The sequence below is a fragment of the Lagopus muta genome, chromosome 2 (genome assembly GCF_023343835.1).
Source record: "Lagopus muta isolate bLagMut1 chromosome 2, bLagMut1 primary, whole genome shotgun sequence".
Classification (NCBI taxonomy): domain Eukaryota; kingdom Metazoa; phylum Chordata; class Aves; order Galliformes; family Phasianidae; genus Lagopus; species Lagopus muta.
In genome coordinates, this window is record NC_064434.1 from 100,980,936 (window position 1) to 101,005,200 (window position 24,265).

The window sequence follows — 24,265 nt, forward strand, 5'->3', positions numbered from 1 at the left end:
CCAGTAATTTTGGCATCCCTTTGATCTTCATGCTAGTTGCTGAAAATCTCTGGCTCCCTCCCTCTCTTTCTCTCCAGCCCTCATTAATGTGCATTTGTACACCATGGCATAGGAATGTCTCTTATTATCTGTATCTCTACATAAATTAAGTAGGAAGAGTATTATTTAACAGATCTCAGACTGTGAGAAAATAATTCTATGTATGACACTATTTGTGAGTTTATGTACAATATTGGTAATCTCTGTGCAAAAAGATCAGTTTTGAATGTCTTGTTAAAGAGAAAGGCTGCTTCCTAACACGTGATTTTCCAAGTTCTGCTGTCATTTGGCATACTAGCAGTAGCATAATAAAAATAAAAGGCTGAACAGATGAGAGCAGCCAAATGCTCCATGGTAAGGAAGAGCTTCCAAGAAGAGACAAACAAGGACACTGCTCCTCAGCATCGGGAGAAGGCCAGCATAAAATGAGATAAATGGCAGTGAATAGGGGAATGTTTATTTGTTAGTCCTCCTACAGCATTGTGATGAGGCACACTGTAAAATTACTGGGTAGCGGGTTTAAAATGAAATTAATGGTTACTTCATATTGTTTATAATTTGGTTGCAGAACTCATTGCCACCAGCTGCTGGAGGTCTATCATTTAAATTGCTTCCAGAGGAAATCAACTCAATTAGGGAAGAAAGGTTTGCCAGGGCCCATTAACACACCAAGGTGTTTAAACACAGAAATGCTCAAGAATCATAGAGCCGGTGCCTTGGTGGAAATACTGCTGTATAGAGTTCACAGAATCATTAATGTTGAAGAAGACCACTAAATCATAACGTCCAACTGCCAGCCCACCCTCACCATGCCCAGTGACCACATCCCTCAGTACCACATCTCCATGTTTCTTGAACACCTCCAGGGACGGTGACTCCACCACCTCTCTGGACAGACTGTGCCACTGTCTCACCGCTCTTTCTGGGAAGAAATGTTTCCTAATATCCACCATGAACCTCCCCAGCATAACTTAAGGCCATTATCGCTTTTCCTGGCTCTTACACCTTTCTCTATTGCACTTGTCACCAACTGCTGTCAGAAGGACCCTTAGCCTGAATGAGCTGTAGCAATTACTGTGTGCAGAGCGCTCAGCTGGAGTTGACATGAAGCACTACGTGTCCCTGCACAGTCAGTCAACAGGACATGCACAGAGCAGGAGTGTGTGGAAATGAACGTGGAAATGGATCTAAAGAAGCCCAGGTACCTGTTCCTATCTGTGTATCTGCAAAAAAGAGTCCTAGGGACTTCCCTTGCCTCTCCCTTGTGATTCAGAAGGTGGCAAATGGCTTTTTAAATGACAGTGGAGAATGCAGCCTTTCATCAGAACATATCAAACAAAAAAATGTGATAGATGAGTAGAAAGACACAGGACTTCTCAAGTGACCTCAGTGTTTTAGATATGACATGGAGCACTTTCTTTTATAATGAACAACATTTTGAAGACTGATTAGAAGCGTATCTGTAAAAAGCAAATGCAGAAGACTAAGGCTGCAAGAGAGTTTCCAAAGCCCTATTGACTTCTCTGTGTTTTGGAATCCAGCATCCCCCTTTCAGAAAAGCAGGTTGTGTTGGTGGGAATTTCCTCAGTAAAGCCTTTCACAAATAGTAGTTAAACCTTACATCATTAATAGAATACCATAGAATAACTGTTCAATGGAAAAGTTAATTTCTTAGCTTTATGCTCCCGTGAGACATTCTTAAGTAACTGGAAGTGATTGGCACCTGAAAATAACTGATGTCAAATGTTGTCATCATTAGTCCTTGGAGGGACATGGTATGAACTAATGCCAGCTGTGAGAGCACATTGCTGGCTCGTGTTGAACTTCCCATCCACCAAGTATTTCTAGGCTTGTAACATCCTGGGATCTTTTCTGGATGTGAGTTTTTAGACATAAAATTACAGACTGTTCCAAACCAGCGTGCTTTTCTCTCTAGCTGGTAGGACTATTTATCATAACTTGGCAATGACTATGATCATTTTAAGAACAGAATCTACAGCCTGTAAGGTTTCAGATAAATGTGAAAAACATCTCTGCTCAAAATTACTTCAGTAGAGCCCTCTTGCCTCTGTTGAATGTGGTGCTGAGCTTCCAAAAGAGCAATGCCCATAATTTTACCTGGATTTAACTTTCACCTCACTGTCACACAGCGGAACTGGCTGTCAGATATTTGCTTTAGACACGGACCCAGTACTAAGTATGTGCTAATGAATCAACAACATCAAAACATACACTGTTTTAGAAAGACAGTCCTGTAATGAAACACTAAGCAGGGCAGGGCAACACGCTCAGCATGTCTGTATTGTACAGTTAAATAAAAACAGTTTTCCCATTCAAAGGCAATGTCCCTGAGAAAAAAATCATGTCTTGTAATAGATCCCATATGTAAAACTCTTCTGGTTAATGGAGGGAGTTCCAGTGTGTGAGTAAAGAATTTCAAGCGCCTTCCTTAAAATGAGTAGGCCTTCTTTGACATGAGCTGGAAAATGCCAATACAATTGGTGCTCTTCAAAGTGAAGACTGAGACAATAAAGCCTGAGTTTTTATTCTACCAGAGGCTTTGTTAGAGGTAACACCACTAGCCATTGATACTAGGTGTACCGAAGCAAGTGATGCCATCCTTTAAGGTAGCTGTTGTAAACACAATCGCTAGATATGAATGTATCATTTTCCAACAACATTATTCATTAGAACAAGGTCAAATCAGAAAACACTAGCAGTGCTTTCTGTTTAACAGTGGAACATTTATAACACGTCACTGATGCGCAGCGCTTACCCAGTGTGGCAGCACTGTCACAAAGGAAGTGGCAGTAGTGCCAGAGTGCACTTAGACTTTGAAGACTGTTACGTTTTTCCTCCCTTTCACTTCCTCCTTTTTTCTAAGTCTTGCGCTTGCTTTCACACCCAAAAAAGGAATACAGTGGACTGCTTGTTTTTGTCACTGCCTGCAGTCCAATTGTTCCCTTCCCCAGCACAGGCAGCCCCTTCCAGTACTTGCAGAACACATAGGAAGGAAATGTCTCCTCCTTCTGTATGGAAGAGCAGTATCATTTTAAAAGAAAACTATAACAAATGTATGAGAATACTCCCTAGCATTTCTTCAAAACCCTAAGAGAAAGTATGAGAAGATACACAGTACAGAAGATACTCTGTAAAGAAACACACAGAGAGAAGCAACAGGAGTGCTTTCATCATCACAGCAATTTTGTTGGTAAAAGTAAAGTGTTTATATGAGGTGACTCTACCAGCAGTAAAATAAAGGTGGAACTGAGCAACTGAAATAAAATATTCTGAACAAAAGTGTGCTAATATTAAATATCACATGACAATTCTTCTGGGCCTCTATAGTAATGGTAAGACAAAGGTCTAAAGTGTGATATTGACTAAAAGAAACCTGTTCTGAAAACAGCAAAATATTTTACCATCAGTCATTTAAAATATCTTCTTGACTACAGAGACCCCCTACAGTCAGACATTCCATTCTGTTGGACGGTTGTTCATCTCCTTGGTTCAGCTCATGTGTATAAAATCAACTACCAGGTAGAACATTGACCTGTATGTGTACACCTGACTGGTGCACCTCTGAGCAGTAAAAGATCAATTCATTTTTCATCAGACACCAACTACGAACGAATAAATCAGAGGAAGAAACTTTATCTTCTTCTGGTAAGCAAACAACCAAACAAATATTTACCGCTGGGCAAAATGATAAAGAATCCAAAACCTGCTGCTGAGCAGAATAATACACACCTGGGTCTCTGTACAGGCTGAAGGTAGGCACAGGGTCTTGAGGCTGTCAGCGATGAGCAACACAATGGGTTACATCCAAACTTTTCACATCTGATCCCATTTCGCTTCTTTGGACTAATCTGTTGTGCAGCTGAAGAAAAGAATCACTTCAATGTTTCAATTTATTCCATGAATTACATGCATTTTGTTTAGTACATAAATGAATCATCTTTAATTTTTTTTTCATAGCATTACTGACTCTGATGGACTAGTACATCATTCCTCAGGAAATCATTCCTATTTTCATAGAAGATTAAGATAAGGAACTTATTTTTCTGAAGGTATGAATGCTCTCTGTGCAAAATTATTTAATCTCCTGTCTTTTAAGAGAGTTTGCCACTGCACATCTCTTGTATTAAAAGTAAAAAAATGGAAAACAGCTTTCAGAATCCCCATTTCACAAGCAGGCAAAGAAACAGGCAGGTAAGTGAGGTTCCTCTTCAGAAATGGAGAACTGCTTTCTTGTAGACATAACAAGAGAGATTGGAATGAGGACTACAATTTTTAATTGCTCTTTTTTGTAGAGCAGACTTTGATGTATGTTCAGCCTGTGTCACTGTTGCAAGATTTTTGTGTTGGTGTGGAAAGTTTTAAGTGCTAAGAGAAAAGCAAGAACACTGGGTTTGCAAAGGAACTTGTTTGGTTTTTCTATTAGCTTTGAAGACACGTGTTCACATTTCTTCTTAATTACATAAAACCTACCCATGTGATAATTTTAATTTTCTGTTGTTAGCTGAGATGTCAATTAATTATTTCATGCCTGGATTAATGTTCTCCTCCCTTCTTTTTTATCAGCCCACTTTGCTTTAAACTAGAAACATTTCATATGGTAAGGGACTAAAATAGTCCCTGAGTGTGAAGATCTTTAATGATTCGGTTGCGTGGCATGAAACAGAAAAAGCAGAACATTTTCTTGAGAAAATATTTTTCACAGAAAAGAAAAAAGTGATATGACGAAACCCAGGCGTTTGGGGAAAAGCATTCCTTGCAGCTGAAGCTTTCAGCAGAGTGTGAAAACATTCTCCTTGGGTAGCCCAACTCTCCTGTTTAAGTGCAGAAAGGTTTGCAGTTGCCCTGGTTTCCTGCAAAGTGCCTGCATAAGCCAGTTGTTTACTTAAAGCAGCCCTCTTGACTTAGAGGTCATGGCTACCATCCTAAAATGCATGTTACTTGCTGCTTGTATTATATGTGCGTCGCTCTGAAACTAATGCCTCCTACTTATTTCCCTGGAAACTACAACAGATACAAAGAACACAATGGCACTGTTAGGTAGAGCAAATTCTCAGCTACAAAATGCTATTTTTCAACAGTCATCACTATTAGCTGTGCATTTTCACCAGTGGTGAACAAGTGCCTGCATGCCACGCTTGAACAAATCTGTACCAGCAGAAGTGAATGCTGTCACCGCTGCTGAAATGCACTACCTACAGCCTCACTGTGCTCGTGTGCACTGTTAGGTCTCTATAAACGTTTGGCAAGCAGAGGCAAATGTCAGTGGGGGCATGGCAGAATTCAGTGGCACACCTTTGCTCCATATGCATGCCCATAACAGACACCACTGTGTCAGATAGCCCCTCAGCTGCCATCTATCACATGGTAACAGCATATAGTGGAATACTGATGGGAAGATTCAGCCTCTGCTGCCATCCCACCAACATCCGCATCTGAGGTGTTGGCCCATGACAGTGAAACAGGAGGCATTACTTTTGGAGAAATTCTCATAGATCTTTAATCCATCTTAAAAAGTATTTCTTTTTTAAAATTATTTTTAAATTCTGCTGCTCTGTTATACATTAGTCTGCATTATATGTGCAGAAATGAGCTAATAAGCAATACGTCTCTGTTAGCCAGGGACATTACTCTCGGTTCATGTCAGCCTCAGCAGAACTGGTTGTATGAGCACGTCAGCAAGCTGGCAACAAAACTGTATTGTGCTTAGCCTCAGAATTAAGTTTCTCTTCTGAAGGATATTAAAAAAAAAAAAAAGAAGCCAAGAAATACAGATATTTAAAAATTCTCCCGAATATCTGGGAGATAATCAGGTAAGAGAAGTGTGTAACTGTCAGAGTACGTCAGTAGGAAAAGTGATTTTGCAAGCAACTTCAGAAATACTTATAGGAATTTAAATAAGGAAAGTATGCACTTAATTAATGACTGCTATATTAAAAGCATTTCAGCATAGTTTTACCTTCAAACTAGTCAATAATCTCATGAAACTAAAGCTGTGATTAAATAATGTAATTTAACCTTATTCATTACTTTGCTATTCACTACTTTTTTCTACTTTCACTAGATGTGATGTGCCACGTTGGACCAAACACTCCATTGCTTTACAGTGATTTTTGTTCTTCACAATCCTTCTGAAATAAAACATATAATGGTGGAGAAGGAAGTCAAACACATGGTTGGATTAGATCTTTTTTCCTTCTTCCACATCAGTACTGTGATCAGACCTGGCATTCTCCTTCTCAGACAGTGAATAATGTACCAACTGCCCACTGACCAAACTGCTTAATATCTTCTTCTCACCTTATCTTAATCAGGTGTTTTTTTCAATGAACTAGTGCTCAGCTTTCCCACATTTTACTAAATTTTCTTAATACATTTTATTAATTTACAAAATAAGATTTCCCAAAGACTGAATTCCCCTATGCTCACATATTTGTCACAAATATGTGTATGAATGAATGGAAATCTTTTTTTTCCCCACAGTGCAGGTGTATATGCACACTGTAACACCCACTCATTCAGTAATGTGTTTCCTTTCTGTGTGGTTTTGTTCTGTGTGAACATGTACAGCCCTTCATCTTGGTACCAATATAGAATCTTCAAAATGAAAGGAACGTGAAGAAAACTGGCATGAACAAAGTACAAACTGTGGGCAGCATTGGTGGCAGGTGGACAGTTGGACTTGATGGTCTTAGGGATTCCAGACAATTGTCCCAGAATGAATACTCCAGAAATCCCTTCAACAGACCTTTCTAACATCAACCACAAGCACATGCATGCTGGCTGCCTCACAAGATGAGTTCTTCATTTTCAATGTATTTGTGAAAGACAAGCTGTTCAGCAAAGCAGTAAAATAATTTTTTCACTGCAAACATTTGCTGCTGGAATTGAAACAGAAAACTCCTTGGGTTCCACTGCACTGAGAGACTTAATATCCTGTCACAGTTTCTCTTGTATTTAAAAATCAATGACTTGCATTTGAAGTCAGTCGTGCATCAGGGCAGGCTTGCCTGCAATTAATTCTTTGTAGCCTCCACCAGTTCTGGCACCTTGCCCTTGTTTCTGATGATACGATTTTTTGGGTCTGAGACTTCAGGTAATTAAGAATGAGGTGGTTCTTAAGCTTTAATAATTGATTTATTTACTCCTACTAAACATTTCCTGCAGTTAATTGCCACTTTTCTCTGATACCTATATAAGGACATACCACTGCATCTCTATATACAGAGATGTATTTACACAGATACTGTTAATTAAGTGTTTTGAAATGAGATGGCCTTCACAAAGCTATCTGATTGCCGGGCTCATCCACTTAGGCTGAAATAAATCCAAGCTGAGGGAAAAGGTACAGACTTCAGCTTTAGGTAGTGTCCCACCAGCTGCTCTTTGGTCTGGCCAGTGCTGGCTTCAAAGTAGCAGAAGGAAATGACATTCTCTTAGGTGAGAGAATAAGTAATTTGGTCAAGCAGTGAAAACTTTGAGTGTTGAGGCAAAGTAAAAGCCGTGTCTTGTCTTGAATGGAGTCCAGTCATGCTGTGAAAATTGTTTCCAAACTACCTTAATTTAGCTCAGTTGTAGCCCACTGAGTTGAATTTCCCACTACCTTTTCCCATGCAGCTGAGATGCTGGTGGGCTGTGGCAGCAGCTCAGCACCACTCAGCTGATGGCTCACATCCCAGGGGGATGGGGAGAAAATTAGAAAAAAAAGGTAAAAAATAGTCATGACTGTAAAAGAACATACAAAATAAGCGTGCACACACACATCCTGGCCAGCTCCCTGGTATTGTTGCTCAGCACAGAATCATAGAGTGGTTTGGGTTAGAGGAGACCTCAGTGATCATCTAGTTCCAACTCCTTGCCTCAAGCAGGGTTGCCAGCTGCTAGATCAAGCACTAGGTCAGGTTGCCCAAAGCCCCCTCTGACCTGGCCAGCATAACACCATGTGGTATGGGATAGCCCATGGCTAGTCTAGGTCAGCTGTGCTGGTGCTGGCCCCTCCCAGCTGCCTGCACATTCTTACTTTAATCAAGAAGATTCGTCAGTATGTGCTTAAATTAAGTAAAGCAAATCATAGATATACAGTTGAAGTTCCTTTAGCTATCTCCCTTAAAGGGTTCCTTAGCAGCTTTGTGGCAAACCAGTGGTCGATAACAGTGTGGGGGAAGCAATGATCCCTTTGTAAAACATTGTTTTTCTCATGTTGTACTACAGGATTTAAGATGATGGATTATAGAAAATAACTTCAAAAAGAAAATCTGCGGACAGTATGCTGCCAAGAGTAAAAAAAATATGTACTGAGTAAAAGCACATAAAAGCATTATGTTGGAAAGCCCGTGGCTGATGAAGAGTGGATGCCAATTCAGAGATGTGTCTGCACCTTACTCACAGTGAAGCAGGCTGGTCTGCAATGAAACAAACCCATCTCTGCGGAATCAACCCTGAGGCTGCCTACGTTAGCTGGAATTACATGAAGGCTGCTCTGAAAGTAACATCTCCTGTTTTATGCTGTTGGCCCATGAAGCCAGGGGTGGATATTGGTGGGACGGAGCAGAGGCTGAACCTTCCCACCAGTATCTCATTATATTCATTGCTGCATGACAGATGGCAGCAGAGGGGCAGTCTGACATAACGGTGTCTGTTGTAGAAGTGTATGTAGAGCAAAGGGCTGTCTTTGAATTCCCGTGTGGAAACAATGGACCCAAGTGCTGTATTTATCCTTTTTTCTTACTTCCGAAACCAGCAACCAATTTTGCTAATAACTCTAAGAAGTCAGATACGCTGAAAAGCTACTTTTGACAGCTTTACAAATGTAACAGTTTGTTCACTGAACAGTGGTGGGAACACAAAATAGGGAAAGTTGGTCACATCACTGGCTATTTTACAAGCTATTTTTTGTCATTTCTTTGGTAACATTTTGAAAACTATCTCCAAATGATCCGAAACATTCCTGTTACCTACGTGAAGAGTTCATAGCATTCTGAAACTTGCCTGCCAACTAGCCTTAAAAATAAGCAAAAACATTTCTGAAAGATAAAATTTTCCTGGTCTGCACTTAAAATGCCTAAAGAATAACTGCAGGGCATCCTGGTGAGCAGTTTCATCCTAATCTGCATTGCTGTTTAGCTTTTAGAATCTCATGAATGCTTGATAGAAGTTCTGATTCTCTTCCTCAACTTGTAGTGCAGTTTCATGGTTCTGCATTTCTGGGAGTTCTCTGCAGCTCTGAAGAGCTATTGGTATCAGCAGTGTATGTTTAAACTTAGTAGTCACGTGCCTCCGGTTGCTCTAAAATTATGCAAGTTCCCTCCCACCATACAGTACTTCTTGAAATGAGTTCTCTGAAGGATGCACTTTCTGTAATGGTTTGCTGTCTGCCCTGGTTCTGCTTGACTCTGATTTCTCCTGGGGAGAATGGGCAGCTGCCCTGTCAGTGGATATGGAATAGCACTGGTCACTTCACTTTGCTGTTTTCTTTCCTTTCTAGCAGTACAACAGGATTAAAAATACTTCCATTTTTCAGGGAGCTTTTGGACTTCAGAGTTGTATCTGGATGATAAAACATCATTTCCTGTACAAATCACAACTGTAAGAGCTTGGCCAGTAGTTTTACTGAATACTGCTGATTGGAAAATTCTTCTACAGGGTATTTATAAATATAAAAATCTGTATTTTATGAAGCTGTATTTAACACTGTCTTCATGCATTAGCACATTTAATTTTTTATTTAGCAAACACAATTTTTTCCACAGGAGAACAAATACATCTGTAACTCTCTTCTGGCACTGACTACTCAGTGTACTCTCGAGTGCCTTGTTACTGTTGTGTAATATGCTTCCTCCCCATCTACCTACAAAAAAGTGGATTTCTTTTTGTTGAGCATAAAAAAGAGCACTTCTGAAGTTTATTTGCTGTGATTAGTAATGTAGTTTTTAAAGAGCTCTTGTTTTAGAGATGCTTAGTGCTAAGATCACTGGATCACAGAATCATGGAATGGATTGGGCTGGAAGAGACCTTAAAGACTGTCAGGTTCCAACTCCTAGTGTTAGTTTATCCTACAAACATGCTTAAAGCTACAAAGGGGTTATCAGCCAGAACTATTGCTTCCTTGGATTTAGATGTGTTTAAATATGAAAAAGCCCAGTGTGGGGCAGTTTCACAGCAAGGGATGTAGGGAACTGTACTTTCCTCAAAAACTGTACGTGGTCTTCATGCACACTGTTTTCTTCTGGAGTCCAAGATACTGTGGAAAATGTCACTTTAGACAGAGTTTGCAGTGTGATAAATAGCATTCATACAGACTCATGAGCCTGCACATATCATCTTCTTGGCTTAATATAGCAGTGAAATAAATATTTCCAAGGTTTTACTGGAGGAACAGATTGAAGATCAAGATAAAGAATGAGCATGTAGTGCCATTTATAGCATGCCTGAATTAAATTTCTTGTGTCTGAGCTGCCATTGGAACCAAATGTAGTAGGCTTAGATTGCCTTTGTCAACTGGGGAAAAGCTTGTGTCAGGTAGTGGCTGTTCATTTAGCCAGGCTGGGTTCTGCAATCAGCTCTCTGCAGCTGTTTCCTGAGCTCGTTGGTGTGTTTAAGGAACACACATTTGGAGCTCTGTGTGTGTGGAGGTGGCATATCTTCACACTCCTTGCTAAGGCTTAGCACTAAGCTTTACAGAGCAGTAGAAACAAAATCCCCTGACATAAGCAACCACCATTCTCCCAGGGGAGAGAATCAAATCAGAATTTCAAATCAATGTCTTGAAATTCAGCCCCACAAAAAGGCTTGTGGCCAGGGCTGCAACGGCAGCTCACAAGGAAGAGATAAACGGCAGAAGAGGGAGTGCAAGGGAAGCAAACAGACCTGAGGCAGGTGGAGGACAGAGGTGTGCATGTAAGGCATAGAGGGCGCTGTGATGGGGCAGGGTCTTCTCCCACCCAGCAAGAGAGCTCCCAGGAAGGAACAGTGTTTGCTCTGAAAGATGCTGAGTTTACTATAAAGGAAAAAAGGTGAACTGGGAGCTGAAGTGACTTAAGCCTATGATATTAGCAATGCTGCAGTGCAGTTGCAGTGGTGTTGTCTGGGAAGGAAATCGGCCCTGAACAGAGACTCTCTGAAACACATATTACTGCTCTGAATTGGGTAAGATTCAGAATCCAAAAAGAAATGCTGAAAGGATGAATAGTGGGGGTGGGTTTTGTTTTTCAGAGATGTGACAGGAAAACAATTCTCTTTTTCTAAGTGAGGGTTAGATCTCTTCTGCTTAGTACAGAACTTCAATTTCAAAAGTTAATTCAGTAATCTGAATATACTGGCATCCTTCTTGTTCCTGAGAGCAGATGCAGAACTGCTGGTTTTATGCTTTCTCATGACAGAAGTTATGTGGTGTTTTACTGGGGTGGGGGGGATATATGCAGAGATGTTTTATTAACAAGTTCACACAGCTATATGACAAACATTGAAGTTTTAACCAGTTTTTGTCTCCAAATACTGTTACTATGGTATTGCTTAAATTGCTTTATTGTTTACCTGTTACTCTGAAGGAGGAAAACTACTTTTCTCATTTGATGCAAGTGCCGCAGTTGTTTAGTCTACAAACATCCTCAGCCTTTGGTACTCCTGAAATCCTCAGGGCTTCTGGATGTCCAGACAACCTGGAGTTAATTTTCACTTCCTCCTGGAACAGATTTAAAATGCTGTCATATATATTTATATCATAGATGTATGGAGTTATGTGTATGTATATTTATATTACACATGTATTTTTATCTGGAAACAAAACCACATATAATAATACAGCAAAAGTCCATGTGCTATAGCACGTTCACAGCTGGCTTTCTTTCTTGTTCGTGTATTGTGATGTAGATGCATTGGAACAATTCTAGAAAGAATATAATATAATATGGCAGGAGTTTCTACAGCAAAAGTGTGAGCTACAGGAGCCCTCATTCAATTGTAGGTCTTTAGTTTCTTTTGGTACAGTTATGTCTATAATGAAAGCAATCTGTAACTCTGTATGCAACTCAATTTTTTTTAACCTAACTGTAACTTCCTTTAACTGATAAATAAATGATCTGTAGCATTGCTGACCATGAAATGTTCCCAGTGAAAGGAACGTTTCTGTCTGTTCTCACTGGAGAGTATCTACACTGTACTTACATGCGTCCCTATGAATGACTCTGAGAGGCAGAGACTGAGATCTGCTCAGTTAACTTGTATGTTAGTGTCCTTGCTCCTGCCTGTCTTGTGCTTTGAATACACCTCAAGGAAGCACGGGATCCCTGCTCAGGGCAAAACCACATCATAACTACGCTGCGGCTAAAGACATCCACATAGCATCTGCTGCTGATACCTCTCAGCACTTGTACTGGGGACCAAAGGTTATCTAGGATCAGAATGCCTTGCTGCTGCCATGCACACACTTCCTGTCTGTTACACAGATAACAGCTGGTGGGCAGCTAGTGCCTTTCTGTGCATCATAAGTGTAAGTTCTTATGAAACATAAAATTCCAAATAGTCCCGCAGAATGCCGGTAACTGCTGCAATGCTGTGATGCTAAACAGACAAACCAGGGAAAGAAAAGAAGAAAATGGAAGTGTCAGCCAGGTAATGGAAATGATTTATGTCTTGTATACGGTATGAAGAAATGGAAGTATGAAAAACTTGTTTAGAAGTATTTGGTTTGCTGGGGAATCTAGTAAAAAGTTCCTCCAATAGAAGTGAGAGCTGAGGAAAGCCACACATGAGATAAATTACTGTGCTGTTAGAGAAACACTCCAGTAATACAGAGGATATTGCAGGAGTGCTAATTATTGAAAAACTAATGATTGTAGTACACTATGGATGTAGGAAGAAACAAAAGAATTCTGCATAATCTTGATTTGATGTAGACAGTCACGAATCCTGTTTTCCCACAGCTTAATACTACTGGCATTGTTTTGTCTTTTTCTGACTAATAATTCCTGCAGTTGCCACATTCATTACAGATATTTTTCTGGTGAAATCTGTTGGTGGCATTTCCGTGATATCAGACAATGTGGAGACTCCTGATAGGCAATATTTCTTCTTTTCAAGTTTTTCTTCTTATCTGTTTTCTTGAACGCACCGGGGGCTCACACTGCCCCAGTGAAGGGGAAAAATACCTTCTGTAAGCCTTTCGAAAAGCTGTGTCTGTTCAATACTGCTGCAGCTGTTGTTTAAGAAGGGAGTTCTCCAAGTCAGTCTAGTCAATAAACCAGAGGCATCCCCTTTATGTAGATTTGCTCCAAATAGAGCAGAGATCAGCATTTGCACTCATGCATTGAATCTAGCTCCCAGCTGAAGGAAATGCACTTTTCTAGCTAAACTTCCCTGGGAAAATTCTCTTTGACTGACGCACTGAATATGTCTACGCAGGGGAGGGAGTGAAAGTGCAGGGGACCAAACTGTCCTGGGAAATGCATTTGACATATTGCAAAATAAATCCCAAATGACTTCAGTTGTCATTATGCTCAAGCCTTTTTTAATTAGCCTTTCTTCCAAAGTGTCCTATATACAGCCTTATACACAGATAGAAGTGCTTAAGCAGTTAGATATAGGCTGGGAGCCTGGAATGGCTCAGTGGCTCAGCTATCTTTAGCTACTTACAGCAGCCTGGTTTTACAACTCTTTGGCCAAATAAAAACTCTTAATGAGTGTACAGATTCACGTGGACTTATTGCACAAAGATTGCATTGCTCCTGTCCTAAATTGCCTGCACTGCACTACCTGTAAATTAATGATAAATATAAGAAGTGATAGAATTGTGTGTCTTCAAGAGAAATTGATCTAAGTTCTTCGCCACAGGCTTTAGTAAATCTCTTAGTTGAAGGTAGGATTAACATCTTTTGAGGCTCCAAGATCTTGGCTTGTACTGTGTCTAAAGATGCATGAAGAATAGATATTCTTAACTTTCAGGTGCTTGATCAACTTCATTTGGCCAGATGGTACAATGGTCATGCATTTCAAAGCTAAAAATAGGCCTGTTTTTATCTCCTATTTCTCTGAAATAGATTATGACTCAGTGCTACCTGGTGACCTTTCAAGTCGAGGTCTCTGCATGTTAAATGAACATACTGGTTTGGAGACCTCTACACTTTGATGTTTCAAAAAAGTTAGATGTTCAGATCTTTTCTTTAAAGCCCCAGGGGAGTGCTAGGTGACTTCATTCTTTCACAATAGGGCATACATGTGCCAACTGCGGAGCATAAAACCCTGATCCTGTTTTTTCACTTCAAATAGTTTTATTCAAAATATTTACTTTTTACAGGACTACTTCATAATGTGTAAAGCTATTGAAGCTTTAGAGCCTGCTTCCACTTGCATGTGTGCCATCACAGCAAAGAATGACAATCAACTCTTGTCTACTATGACTGCTGCAACACAGCAACTTGTCAGCATCTTGATTAAGTGCTCTTCTGTTTTTGATGGTTAATGAACCAAATTGCCAGCTATCACTAAGGCAGGACATCAAAGGATAAAGAATGTCTGGATGTTCAGGGACAGTTCACAAATGAGCACAATTCAGAGATACCAGCAAAACCTTCCTAGCATTTTTTTCTTAATTGAATATCAGTTGATATTGTTAAGTGCAGTCCTGCTAAGCCTGTTGTACTGCCTATCTGTTTGTAAAACTTGCCAAGCATCTCTTTCTGAATACATGTTCATCAGTGAATCAATAATGCTTTGTGTATGATAGAAACCACCTCAGAACAAGGTCTAAGCAGCTCTGAAATTAACAGTATTAATTAAAATTAACAATACCCATAGAGTAGATTAGTAACTTTTCCATTTTAAATATGAAAGAGTCCATCTTCTTTACTATATCATACAAAATAAAACAAGATCCTGAGCCTGCATTGCAAAGCCATTTCTCTCAGAAGAGTTCTCTAGATGCCAAATTCACAAGAAAATCTAAAGCAATAAACAGAGCAGCCCAGCTCTGTTACTTGCCTTGGTGGGATCTGAGGGGCTGTATACATCCATTTGCCCAGAGAGCTTTGGGTGCCCCATCCCTGGAAGTGCCCAAGGCCAGGTTGGATGGCTCCTGGGCAGCCTGAGCTGGTGGGGGAAAGCCCTGCCCAAGGCAGAGGTTGGTGCTGGGTGGGCTGTGAGGTCCCTTTCCACCCAAACCATCCTCTGATTCTATGATTTGATTTTTACCCTGAAATTAAATACAAGCTTCTTCAATGTATTGTTTACTGGTTAGCATAATGCAGTTGTGGGAAAACACAGTCACTCCTATATATGTGCTGGATGGAAGTAACTCATTTGCTTAAAAGTTGCCTATGCCTGCCTTGTGTGTCTCCATCTTTTAGCTGCATAGAAGTTATAGTCAATGATGTAACTGCTACAGTATGGAAAAATACAGTTAGAAGAGGCACTTCTAACAAGCTGGATATAGCTTGTCCTATTTACTGAGGCAAAGGAACAAAGAAACAAACAGAAAATCTTGTGGTGTCTTGTGCCTCTTTTTCAGAGCTCTGTGATTCATATGTCAGTGTCATCTTCCCTGAGGTGACATATCTAACTCTTTACTTTATCCAGAGGGATTTAGGAGGCAGGCAAAGAGTTTGTTGTGGCAGCCAGTGCTCCATCACACATCAGCACTGGGTGCTGTCAAAGATCAGCGTTTCTTTGAAAAGAAGTTCCATAAGTGAAGTCTGAAGAAAACTATCATCTCCAAAGATTTTTTTAATAGTAAAAATACAAAATTATTATAGTAATAAACAGTAATGCAGTAATATATAATATATACTAATATATGCTACATATTATATAGTAATATTATAGTAAATCCTAACAAAAAAGTACTGTGTACTCATGCAGCAGAATGAGGAGACAAAGAGCAATCCAATATAGATGTGACATTGGCAGTCGTGTGCTGCACGGGTATGTGCCCATATATGACTGAATACAGAAATAAAATAATGTGTTAAAGAAAGATAGATGCAAGAGATCAGGATTATATCAAAGAAATGATAATAGGGAAATAACCTTTTTGGTACAGTTTTGCCTCACCCAATTCTCATGGCTGTATTTCAAGTAGGGTTTCGAAATTTGTGGGTGGAAAGTTCTGCATCAACACAGTGTCAGGGTCAGAAGGGTACAGTTAGAGTGCCAGTTCTCTCATTATTTTAATTGAGGTTATAAACCAGCTCAAACTCTAAATGGAATTTGGTTGTGTTGTAACGCCCTGTCTCAATTTAAGTAAGATAAATGCTTATTTGTTGGCTGCTTCGTGAGTTGTTTTTCTGAGCATTCTGTCCAGGGGAGCCCCAGGTCTCTGTCTTGTTTCTCAGATAGTTTCTGATCCCACAGCTGCCAGTTGGCCCTCCTAATACGAAGAGGATGTGTCTGCCCATAATGATTGCTTCCATGTGCTAAGCTAGTAACTGCGGTCATTTACAAGTTCCCCCATTTCTTGAACCATGAATGACACTCAGGCATCATGAAATAGCTGGGACAAGAAGATGACAAGAAGGTTCCATCGCCTTAGGCTCCATCCAATTGTGTTCCTCAACACATCCTGGGAGTAAGCTTGGATGTGTGTGGAAGGAAGGGAAAAAGCAATGCCATGTGTCAGCAGTGCAGGCTGAGCATGCCACAGCCACCCTGCTTTCTCCTGCGGTGAGGAGATGGGAGAAAGGATGTTATTTGGGCACAGGACCCGACTGTGGAGAAGATGTGGTGCTTCCACATCACCTTCTTTCCTCACTTCTCCCCTCCCTCCTTCTTGTCCCCAGCTGTTCCCACTTTTCCACTGCATTTGCTGCTTGATCAGTCTGCTGGATAGGCAACAGCAGAAGTTACAGGCATTCTAACACATCTGCCTCCTCCTAATACCCAGCTCCTGGGTGCACGGTACATACTTTCCTCACTCCGCTTTGGATGTGGCCCTACCACTTGCCTACCCAGGGGAAAGCAACAGGACTTCGATGTGCAGGTGGTGAGGATCCAAGTGAGAACTGGCCTGGGGTACAGCAAATATGCTGGATTCTCCTGGCTGGCAGGAGCAGCATGGGCAGTCCCATAGGTGAACTCTGTCTGAATCAAGCTCAAGAAGCACTTGAAAAGCTGTCAAACTGCCATGCAGATAGCAGAATGTATTTCCCTATAGTCAGGCTCTAGCAGACAAGCAGAGTGAGCCTGAAGGCAGAAAGCTCTGTCCCAGAGCAACAGCCAGCACTTATTAGGGTTTTGCTAAGAATGAAGTTGGCAGGGCCAGAGAGGTATACTGTTAAAAATATTTTTGGCAGTTAGCAGGAGAAAATACCCAAACCTACTGACTCAGCACTCCTTGGCTGTACAGCCTTATAGTAGTGAGAGGGTCACAGCTGGCATCTGCTGGAATCACCTTCTGTGAGCCCTCGCATAAATCCACACCTGTGGGTTCTGCACTGAATTCTGTTCAGTCCTGGAAAAAAATCATGGAAAAGAAAATAGAACCATTCATCCCGCACAGGCAATCAGTGCGTTGAAGCAAACTCATGCAGACTCAGTGCGACACCTCACTGACCTCAGCTTCTGCATAGGAGAGCTGTCAGGCTGAAGGCTGGTGAGAGAAAACACCACTTTTTCTTTTTACTCCAGGTTCTAAGGGTTTTCTTCTTTCCTTGGAAAGATTTGTTTAATGCGTTGAATGGCATTTGTGAAGTAAGTCCTTGGAAAGACACGAGGCAACCAAGTATTACATTGCAGTTACATTTTAACTATCAAAGTAATTTTTCAGAATTTCCTAAAAGGTCCAGACAGTCCTTCAGTTACTTTGTGAAGATGTGAGGTAGGTTAGCTTTGTGTAAGATATTTTGGATTTTTTTAATAAGAAAAGAAAAAGCAACACCTGATAATCAGTAGAAAATACAGAAAAGGAGGGAACTTGGAGCAGGAAGCAGATGTGGAGGAGAGGCTGAGGGGGGGCATGTGTATTTGCTGTCAGGATAATATTGTCTCCTAGAAGAGGAAAAGCACGCAGGACCTGCAGAACTTCTGTTGCTCTGTGTTTGTGTGTGATGTCTGTTACATAACTAACTACAGTCGCCTCCTCAGCATGGTAAAATACTTGAACATCTTACAGTTTGTTATTTGCTGGTTCTTGCTTTTTTTCCCCCCCCATTATTTATTTCCATCATACATCCAACTACATCCAAATAGGAAATCCTGCTTTATCATGGTGCCGTGCAAATTCTCTTCAGAGAATATGAGCCTAGCAAATCCAACCAGTGGGGGCTTCCTTCTGACTGCTGAAATCTCCACAAGGACACAATCCTACCACAAAAAAACCCCTCGCTCCAAACGTTCCCTAGTAAAAAATGCAGCCTTTAAGGTACGTGACTGGACTCAGTGGTTGAGCAGTTTGTGTTACCTGCTTTCATTTCCTTGCTCTGGCATGTAGATTGGATAATAACTGTGTCTCTCCCAATTATTTTTGCAAAAGTAGAGCAGCATATCTTGACCCATATTATGAGTTAAGTTCTTAAAAGGCCTAGACAGTAATTCCTTCTTAGCAGACAGCAAAATAGCACTATCAGAGGTTTACTATAGATGAAAATTGTTTCTTTAAAGCTTCTTCTACAAATGCAAAGCTGACATAGTGCAATGCAAAAGGGAGATTTTACCCAGGTTTGTAATCTCTACGCTTTAGATGACTTACAATAATGTTAGCTCTTAGGCTGGCACTGCTGCTCCTCTGTGGCAACATTTAGGGAATATTGTAAATCCTACAGTAATTTTACAACCACGATTATATAATACACTTCTTTGGGCTTCAGCTCACAGTACCATATGATTATATCAGAATCCGAGTTTCCATAAGAAAGAAATGGGTAAGCTTCTTGCCTTTGTGAATAGCTTTAAAGGAAGAAGAAATTCTTTAAATATGAAATTGATGGAATGTGGTATGTCTGGGAGACTGAAACGTGCTCTAAAGAGCATGAACTCCAAAATGCATTTTCATCTGGCATTCATCCCTGAATCCAGGCTCCCAGTGAAGCTATGACAACCAGCCTTGCAGAAACAATGACAAGTCAGGAGCTGCGGCATGCACTGAGTCAATGTGCCTGCAAATTAAAATGTTTAATGCTGTTACAAGTTATCCTGCTGCTCTTGCCTCCTCTCTTATAAAGCAAAAAGGTTCCCTTTTCTCCAGTTGCTATCACTGGATAAGTAGGACTACAACAAAAGGCTCTGAGTAGAGAACAATGGGAGCTTGCTGGCAATACCTACTGGCTCTGAATTCTCTTACTCCAGCCATCCTGTACTGTGAATGCTGTGTAGCAAGGGGATGTAAAAATTGACCTAATACAAAGTAATGTTGAACATTCATCAGTTTTGCATAAAGAGACCTAGAAGTACACCCTGGGATAAGGGAAAGAGCTGAATCTGTCAGGAAGCTGTTGAGCAGTTAAGTAGTTAGAGCTAGAAGCAGAAAATAGCTGGGACTCTGTAGAAAACCAGAATTAATAAAGCCTATTGTTCCTTTTGGGCTAAAATGTTAGCTTGTTTCCATCTTCTGATTGCATTTATGTGCTCTAACTGGAGGCATTATCTGGCCTTTGATATTGGTTACTATTTTCAACTGTCATCATGTAAGTGTTTTTGCCTTTAGTGAAGGCTTTGAGTTTGCTTTCCTCTTTGGGCAAAGCTGTTTTGATTGACTGGCTGCTAATGAGCTAACAGTAGTTGGTTTGAATATTTGTAATTGGACAGTGTGTTCTCAAGGGACTAAAAAGATGCCCATTACTGGTTTACCAGAAGTCATTATTGCATGTCACTGACTGAGGGCTCTGCCCCATGCTGAACTTAACATCACCTTCAGCACAGTCTTGGCTTGCAGATTAAAGAAAACCTCAATGGAGTTTTAAAAGAAAATAGAATCAGAAGTAGTCATGATAAAACATTCTGACTTACAAATGTGAAGCAAATTAAATGTGTATATTTATGCATTTCCACTTATTTTTGCTCCCTTCTCATTAGCTCCATTTTTGTGGTTACTATTTCTGAAGAAGGGGAGTTTAAAGAAGAGACAGGCGCTCAGAATTTTATTTTAAGTAATGAAGAGAATACATTGACAAACAGTAAATGTCTTTCTGCTTGCTTACACCAAGTAGAAAGGGGGGAATCGGCAGCACAGGCCTCAAACAGATTCCCTGCTGTGTCTCCAGCATGAGCTGTTGGAGCTGCTCCTCTCCTGCCTCCCCAGTGTTATGACCTCTCAGCATTGGAGGGCATTGCTGACTGAGCAGGTTTGTTTTGGTAGCTGAGGCTTTTGGCTTTACTGAGTCATTCAGTGTGCTGCCAATGGCTCTGAAGCCAGTAATACTGCATCTATCCCAGGGCTGGCTGCTGACAGCAACTCCAGTAACCCAGCTCAGCTGCCAAGGGAGCATTTCAGAGGAGTGGATCTCTGTAAGCCCAGTGACACTAGTGTTCACTGCTGTGACTAAGGGGAGAATGTGAATCATAAAATGTGTTTAAAAAAAAAAGAAAAAAAAAGAGGTGGTGCATCAGTTTGGAGGAATAGGAAAAGTCTGCACTGTTTCTCAATGGAGCTACAGTGATCTATCTACAGCAGGTTTTGAGGGCACTTGGAAATGAAGTGAATGCAATATGCAGTTGTTTGCTCATTAGTGAGGAGCTTTTGGTAATGATCTGTGCTGCAGAGGCTGCTGGTGAGTCTCTAAGAATGATCTGGGGACAAGGTTTTGTTTTTTTTTTTTTTTATTTTTTTGTTTAATTTTTCATGCTCTGAGAGGAACTCCTCAGTGCCTTTGCTCATCAATACTTCCATCCTAAGCTGTAGCTCCATTCATCCAAGTAATCCTGGCTTGTGTCTGCCCAAATGTGGATGTCACAGCCTTGTGAACAGAGAAATCCCTCACTTCACTCAGCACAGTGAATGAGGGTGCTGTGCTGAGTCACAGAGGGAGAGTGAAGGAGGAAGCCTTATAGCTATGATGTTCTCAGTGGTACCTGCTTCTGAGGGGAAACAGTGGAACCGCAAGAGGGCACTTACCATCAAGTCAGTTCTTCCCACACCAATCCCATAATTCAAACGTTGTGAATGGAACAAAGAAACTGTCAGACCATCCTGGGAGCGCCCTGTGGCTGCAGAGTTGGCAGTGGTGTTTGACTTCCAGCTCCAGAAATTTCACAAAATGCCTTACAGTGGAAAAGCAAGGCATGTTAGATGTCCAAGCCTTTGGTGTGTATTTTTCATCATAAACTCTAGTATTTTTCCACAGTTTTCTACATGTCTGTGGGACCAGATCTGCCTGCAGATAAGTTGCAAGCTGTGGGTTTGCTGCAGTCCCTCATGGTGGCCTGGATGTGCTATCCATACTACTCTCAGGATTCGATCTGATGGTGGTTTTTTGACTATTGCAGCTGCTGCTGGACTCTGAGCCAACGACTTCAGTGACCTCCCAGTGATGATTACAAGAAACCTTTTCTGAGTACTCAGTCTGATCCACATTCAATGTCACGTAAGTGTGACTATAAGACCTCTAACATATGCAGCCATACTTTTATCTGCACTGAAGTGCATCTGGCACCTTCCTAACTCCTCCTCATTTCCTCGTCATCGGTGCATCTTTTGACAACTTATTTCCAGACTTCAAGATTTTACTGACTCCTGCCTTTTGGAGATCACTGGTGAAAATGTCAGAGGAAACCAGTCTGACATTCAGACATTACTGTTCATCCTTCACCGCCTTGAAAAGTGACAGTTACACCTTTACTTTTGCTCCTTATTCTACGGTGAGGCCATAAAATGACCTGTCCTCCAATCGTGTGGAAATTTAATTTCTTTAATAGTTTTTGGAGAAGTGTATTTTTGAAGAATTTTTGAAAAGCCAACTGTATGATGTCTGCCAGCAATCTTTCCTATAATTCGTGAAGTCCCCATTGTCCTTCTAAATCATCAGCATATCAACTCACCATATGAAAACTCAGAAGTCTCTAAGTCATATGCTTTTCCTCAGCAGCTTTGTGCAGAAGGTAGTCCAGGTTCCCATTCCACATAATGTATCTGCCAACAGAAGGAAAGTGATAGAGCCTAATTCAAGGTGCATTTTGTATATCAGTAATCCAGAGCACTTTCTAAGATGGTAGATTAATAAATAAATACAGAAGCTAAACAAATGCTTAATTTGTAACAGCTGATTGTTTTAGGTCTATTCAAAAGAAAATTTGGTGGTTTCATCGAAATAGAAAATAACAGTGATTATTAAGTCAAACTAAATTGTCTTGAAATTATATCATTAGATTTCCATGCTCTGTCATGTCATCTTAAATAGTTACCTTGATTTTAAATAAAGCACTATTTTAAAATGAAAAAGTGGTACTTCCTATTATGAAGCGTTATGTTAAAACACTCTTCACATCTTAAGGGATTTTTCTGTATTTCTGGCTGAAATTTACTGGCCAAATTCCTATTTGTATTTGCGAGGTGGAGCATTTGATCCCAAACTGTATTAACCACAAATGAATTAATTGTATGAAATGGCTTGACTAAATTTATATTTAAATCTCTCAATGCTCAACTTCAAACAATATTAGATGTACTGCAGAATCATGTATACTTGACTGCATATGGAAATAGAATACTGCAAATGAATGCACAGAGAATAAATCAGATGCACACGTAAGTCTTGTTTGAGAGTAATTCACACTTCTTCCTCCCAAAACTATGTAAAATCAGACTTGGAAACTGCTTTCTTCTCACACACTTGCTGACATATTGCTCACACTGTTTCCATACTCTGAAGCTGATGCAAATGAAAATCTAACCAGTTAATTTGCAGTAATCCTCTTTTAGATATCAGTCGTCTTAAAAGCAGGATTGTTTTGTGAGAGTAAATCTGGTGGGAAACCATCAGCTCTTTTTCAAAAGACCAGTGCAAATAGTGATGTGACCAGGTCCCTCATGGACATTTACATGCCAGCGATGCACTCTTCTGAATTTAATGATGCACTGTTGATGTGCTGCCTTGCAAACCAAAGGAATATCAGAGAATTTCTCCCAGTTTCATTTCTGTTCTGTTACTTGCTGCTGTATTTCAAAATGAATAATCACTGAACTGTCCAGTTTTTACTTAACAGAACTACTTTTGCTGTTGGTAGGGGAGCTCTGATTTACCTCACAGAATCTTAAGAGATATGTTGAACAGAACAAATATTAAAAAAAAGAATTTGCAATATTACAAAATATCACTTCTGCTTTAATGTAACAACTGCTCTGGGAAAGGCAAAGTAAAATGCAGTAGTTCTAGCTAGATCCTGTGGTCTGAATACATTATGTAGGAGAGTAAAAAGAATAATTTGCAACATTTTGTAGAGGATCTTAAAATTATAGTGGCTTTCTAGCAGTAATTTATTGTAAAAGGGGTTTAACATAAAGCTAGTGATGACTTTAAAATAATAAGAGTGTCACGAGAGCATAAGCAAACACATTATGTGCTGGCACTGCAGGGTGGCTCTGAGTGACTTGAAGCTCTTCATTTGCACAAATGATATTCCACCTTGTGTACAACTACATTTTGTTGGCTTTGTTGCATTGCTTAAAATATATATTTTTTATTTTCCCTTAGAAAGTAGAATAACCGTTCTGGGCCCAAGTGATCTAACTTGCAAAAATGACAAGAATACTGAAGTAATCTGTGGAATGAATCTAACGTTAGGAAAACCCACTTCCTATAGGCCTTGGATAGTGATACAAAGCAGTCCATGCTGTTCATAAAGCGAAAGTAAAAAGTGAACAGCGATGACATAAAATATTATTAAAATAATGTTAAACAATTATAAAGTGTTGAAGAAAGAACATTTGGAAGCCTGTTTTTAAAAAACACTGATGTCCAGGCAGTATAACAAACTCTAGGAAAACTGCTTCAGGTATGACTTAACATGTGAGCGATGTGTGTAAGCTTTATCTATGTCCTGCAATGAGTGGAAAGACTTCACTGAAGCCCTCTGAGAACGCACAGATATGAGAAAGCGCAACATGACCTGCCTTTAAAAATCCTTTGACCTTTAAACGTCTTTAGAAAGCTGACTCTCGGTTTGTTGTTTTTTTTTCCTCTGAAAATGATCCTAATTCTATCGAGTTAGGATTCAGCAGCAGACTAAATAGCGTTTTATTTGCTTTGTGTGTTGTATCAGAGCCATGATTAGGATTGTATTAACATCTCTT

The 24,265-nt window shown here is 40.3% G+C and overlaps 1 long non-coding RNA gene across 1 annotated transcript in view; it reads right to left on the reverse strand.

The window, feature by feature from the left end:
• LOC125689654 (uncharacterized) overlaps window positions 1-24,265 on the reverse strand; it is a 55,368-nt gene that overhangs the window by 21,438 nt on the left and 9,665 nt on the right. The window contains exons 2-5 of the long non-coding RNA XR_007375379.1: window positions 22,015-22,105; window positions 21,092-21,237; window positions 11,590-11,737; window positions 3,790-3,919 (exon numbers count right to left, since the gene is read on the reverse strand). This is a non-coding gene — a long non-coding RNA (uncharacterized LOC125689654). The remainder of the gene's footprint in view (window positions 1-3,789; window positions 3,920-11,589; window positions 11,738-21,091; window positions 21,238-22,014; window positions 22,106-24,265) is intronic.